The sequence below is a fragment of the Crocodylus porosus genome, unplaced genomic scaffold (genome assembly GCF_001723895.1).
Source record: "Crocodylus porosus isolate Cpor-Errol unplaced genomic scaffold, CroPor_comp1, whole genome shotgun sequence".
NCBI lineage: Eukaryota > Metazoa > Chordata > Crocodylia > Crocodylidae > Crocodylus > Crocodylus porosus.
In genome coordinates, this window is record NW_017728918.1 from 17,824,113 (window position 1) to 17,829,437 (window position 5,325).

General features: G+C 46.9%; 1 long non-coding RNA gene across 1 annotated transcript in view; it reads right to left on the reverse strand.

Annotated features, from left to right (window-relative positions):
- Positions 1 to 285: 285 nt before the first annotated feature.
- Positions 286 to 5,325, reverse strand: part of LOC109311625 — a 16,340-nt gene continuing 11,300 nt past the window's right edge. Inside the window, exon 3 of the long non-coding RNA XR_002101552.1 lies at positions 286 to 664. This is a non-coding gene — a long non-coding RNA (uncharacterized LOC109311625). The remainder of the gene's footprint in view (positions 665 to 5,325) is intronic.

Below are 5,325 nucleotides of genomic sequence, written 5' to 3' on the forward strand. Positions count from 1 at the left end.
TTGTTGAGATTTTCCCAGAATACCCAGTAAACACAATCCTGCATCGTGGTGAGTGCATGTTTGAAGAGATAGGGGAAAGCTGAGGCAATATTATATGTAACTATTACAACCTTTTTCCTCCTGTACTGTGGTTTAACTCTTTGTTGAAATACAAGCCAGAATTTGGCCTTTCAGGGCTTATAAAGCATTAGGCAGAGTTAAGCCTCTGGGATATTGCAGGTAATACCCTGATAAGTAGGTGTTAATAGTTCCCAGACAACTGAGGAAATACCATACAGTTTCTTAATAAACCAAACATTTAATATGCTCAGGAATCATTATACAGAGAGTATAAAACATTATAAATAGTATTTCAATGGATGATATGAACAACTTTCAAGCAAAGCCTTTAGTAAAAATACTGGTTTTCCTCACGCAGACTTCCCCACTTTGAAGCTATTAAGAATTCCAAAAAAAAATTTCTGATATAAAACTTCTACCCTTGTACTTTCAGACATACATGTGAACATAATATTTCATATGTCTCACCTTCACAACAGAGAAGAAACTTTCCAAATATTTCAGAATCCTCTTAGCAAACCATCTATGGATCTCTATGGAGGTAAGATGTTCCAGCTCTTAAGTTAATAGCTGACTGGTCCTTAGGGGCTGGTGAAACAGAAATCTGTAGTCAGAATGCAAAATGGTACAGAATGGGGAATTAGCACCTAAACTATCCATTCCCAGGATCCCTATTAAGAGTTGTGCTATAGGACACCACCTTTTCCCCATGTATCCAGGTAAAGTAGGTAACCGCAAATAAACCACTCCTCTAACTCAGCTTTACTCTTCCATCCTTGAGAGAAAATCCAAGCTCAAAGCAGTTAGCTAGCAGAAAAATATAAACTCCATGTATGGTATAGCATCTACAACTGACCATTGCTCACCTCCTTACTCTTTCTTTAGGTCCATAAAGACCGAGAAGTGGACAACGCATTACAATAGCAGAGGGCTTCCCTATCAATGTGAAGCTGGGATGGCAAGCATCTGTCTCCAAAGAGGTACAAAATCTATGATCTAGTCCTTACGACACACAGTTCAGTCCTGAACTGAGCAGCCACTGAGCCTTACTACTTTGGAAACAGCTACTGAATACGTCATTAATGAGCACATACTATTTCTGGGGCCTTCTTGCTAAGTTATCCTGCTCTACACTTTGCACACTTACAGACACATGTATTCCCACTAGATACCATTTTTCCTCCCCACTGTCTTTGGATCAAATTCAAATGCTGCAGAATAAAGCATGTGGGTTACATGTGGGCTATAGCTGATTCAAACATTTAGTTTGTCTTTCGTGCACAAAAAATACTGAAGACAATGATAATATTCTGTTTTGATCCATGTTTCATGTTTTTATTGAAAACCCCAAACCCCCAAAGGTTTCACTTTTTCCACAACACTTTCCTTCAATTCATCTATCAAAAAACTCTACTTCTGTTGGAAAAAAATGCTTGAAGCTGCTTTTTTGGAACAGCTCTAACTTGCATGAACATGCTGGCAAAAGCAGAAATACTGTGTGATTGCACACTTACCATATTTTCTCACATACAACACATCCCCAAATAAAATATGTGCTTTGTTTTTAGAAGGAAGAATGTAGAAAAAAGATTTCCCTAGTGTCATGGCCAACTGTGAGACATAAAATAAGTCTTCTTAGGAACTTAGGGTGCATCTACACATGCAATCAATGTGCCTGACTGTTACCACACAGTAAATTCAGGCACATTAAGTTTTGCCCAGGTCCAGGGCTGCTCCTGCCCTGCTTTGCCCCTGCTGCTGCAGCTGCCTGGGAGCTAGGAGTGCTCTTTAAAAAGCTGCCTCATGCCTTGTTCCCTGGCAACATGCTTCTCTGGCCTGGAGCAGCCTGGAGCCTGCTGGCGCAGTCCTCCAGGACACTATCTCCACAGCCTGTGCTCAGTGCACCATGGCTGCTCTTTGCCCGGCCCCCAGCAATGACAAGCACTCACCACACTCTGGAGCTGAACTGACAACCTCCTGGCCCTACTGCACTGCAGCCCCATCTGGCCCACCCTGCTGTGTGGCCATGCACCTGGGCACAGGGTCCAGCTTAGGCCCTGCCAGCCCTGGGCCACCTGCCAGACCCCAGCAGGAAGGCCGATGATACCAATATAGATGCTGCTGTGACTGCTGTCCACAAGCTCCTTGGGGTCTGAGCTTTCCGCCTCTGGGCCCACCCCAGCTGTTGTGACTGTTGGCACCACATTGTCCAGCACACCTGGAATGATGGCCAGTGGCTAGACTCATTCTGGATGACCCAGGCCACATTCCAGGAGCTCATGCAGCAGCATGGCTCACATCTGGAGTGCCAGCCCACCACCATGCACACATCCCCCACCAGAGAGACCCAGGTGGCCAGCACCCCACTCAATCTTTCCATGCCTGCCAGCCTGTGAAAAGTTGGGCACCTGTTCAGGGTGGACTAGGCAACTGCCAGGAAGTCCATCTTGGAGGCTTGTGGCATCCTCCAGGACATGCTGAGCCACACTAAGCTCTGGGTTCTCAACCCCCTGGAGGTGGTGGTGAGTTTCTGAACTCTCAGCTTCCTACAGTGCATCAGGATCTGGGACAGGGCACATATTCCTGTCACCTCCCCCCAGGCAGACCACCCCTAATACAGCTGGCAGGGCTTCCACTCTCTCATGCTGAAGGCCGTGAGTCAACCACCGAGGTGACTTCATAAATATCTGTGCTGGCTGGGCTGGGAGCACGCATGATGCTTGGATTTTCCAGAACTCTGCCCTGCCAGCCCTGGTGGAGAACAACCACTTCACACCAAATGCCTTGGCCCTGCAGCTGGACAATGTAACCATCTGCCCTTCCTCATCAGGTGGAGATCTACAATCCATCAAAGACTATACATCATTCCCACATTAAGGGAGTGATGTCTATATTGGACTGCACGTAATAGCGCCACCTGATGATTCCTGCCATAACAATGTCAAGGGTGCTCTGGAAAGAAATGCTTTAATAAGAACAGAATACTAGACCAGTACTCCGCTGGAATAAATACGACAATGGAGCTATGAAATTTATACTAGGATATGACCCCAGTTATTGAATGTGCAGTGTTTCACATAACCATTCATAGTCTTCTGGATGAAGCTATAAGAAATTCAGATGGTTTGTTCTCTGGAATCTTGTCTGTTTTTTCTTTTGTCTTTTTATTTATTTTTTTTTTTTTTGGTTTGTTTTGAGTTCATGAAATTTCCCACTCAAGTCACTTTTTGTATAAACATTTCAACAGAATGACTATTTCATATTTATTTAACATGCATAAAACCCTCAGGAATACCCTTGTGTTATCGCCTTCCCAAAATTAGCCCATTTGCACTTTAAAATCCCTGTCCTATTGCAGAACTTTAACATGAAGGACCCATTTAGAAGTTTCTTAAAGAACACAAACCATTTCTTTAATTTTTAAATATGTAGTAAAGCCAGAACCCTACTTAAGCTCCACAAAATCACAAACAGCATTTAAATAGGCAGAGTAGATCCCTTCTGACCATGCTTAGAACAAGTCTAGCCATGCAAGTAAATATAGGAACTAAAATCTACTGAAGAAGTTGAAATGAGTTACATGGTGGTACATTTGGACCACCTGTTTGATTCTTGCTCCAACCCAACTTTAAAACGATCATTGACAGTCCGTTGATTCCTGATGGTCAGACTTGGTCCCTGGCTGCAGTGATGTGGTCTAGCTGCCTGCAGTATCCTGGGGTGCAGAGGCACAGTGCCTGGCCACCTGGGCATTGGCCCCCTGTGGGAAGGAACTGGAGGTGTTCACTGTTGGGGCTATCCCTGGCCTGTCTTCCTTGCTTGAAGCCCACTTCCAGAGTAGCTGGGGCAGGTGGTAGCTTGGGCTCCAAGGTGAGGCCATGGCCAAGGCAGGAGCCAGGACTTAACATTGTTGCCCCAAGGGACTCTCTCCCATTAAGACCCTCCCTGGGCCAAAGTACAGGCTCCAGCAGCCTTCCCATGCTAGAATACATGTGGTGGGCCTTGCCCATGTCCCATGGTGCCAGGATCTGGTCCAACTGCTGCATGAAGGGCATAGACCTGTGGGCAGCCCCAGACCAATGATTGTGGTCCATGACTCACATCCACTGGGCCCCAGGCTCTTGACCTTCACACAGCATTAGCAGTCGGAGTGCTGGTGACTGTGTTCCTGCATGCGATCTGACGTGACAGCATAGATGTGGGTGTTTGCCCTGGTGACCTAGCCAAACTGCCACTGGATCTCCATAGTGCCTCAAATCATGATGAGGTTTGTGGTCTCCTGCTCCATCCAGTCAGGGCTTCAGGGCACTGTCTTCAGTACTGGGGAGGCCACCATGGCAGCTGCTGCCAGGGGCCTCAGGGGGGCTCAGGCCAAGGCTGCGGGTGCTGGTATCTGCTGCCACATGCCCTCCGGGGTGGGGCATGGTGGCTGGGAGGCAGGATTTTCCCTGTGGAGTCCTAGGGGGCACAGCCAGGGTCTGTGGAACTGCAGGGCCCAGCACACTCCTGCAGAACTGGGGCATGGAGCCCATGGGCCAGGCAGCTGCTGGCACAGGCCCCAGGGGTCAGGCCAGGGGTCCAGAAGCCAGCATCAGGCGGCTGAAGAGCTGCCTGTGCCACAATGGCTAGAGAAGTTGCCAGCCACACGGCTACCCCAAGTAGGAGGCTGGCCTCCTCCTGGTGTGACTGACTGGGCATAGTCTGTGTCCAATGTCAGCATCTACACGTGCGCTACTGTGCATTAGTTAATACACTGTTTATCTAGTACCTGCATGTGTTGGTACTAGTGACTAGTTTAATGCACAGTAATTGCTGCACATGTGTAGATTGTGCCACTTTACCATACGTTAGAGTAATCTAATGTGCAGTAAAGCATCTCATTTAGATGTGCCCATAGAGCATCCAAGAAGTGTGGCATCAGGAACCTCTTCACCCAGACTGTCTCCTGGGATGCCACACTTCCTGGACACATTGTTTTCAGGAGGACTTACTTCGTGTCACACAAAGTTAGGCGCCAGACCCATGCAAGAGCAGTAACAAGACTGTTAGGGTACGGCCTTGTTACATGTTAATTTTGGCAGGTCCTGGAGCACTTAACAACTGGATTGACCATGAATTAACACCTGAAACTAATTAGGTGGCTTAAAGTTAGGTGGCTTAAAGTTACACTACTCCAGCCTAAATTTAACTCTGATCTGTGTTACCCAGCTTATGTTACACTAACATGTAGCCACTCTAGGCTACACCTTAGTGTAAAAACCCCAC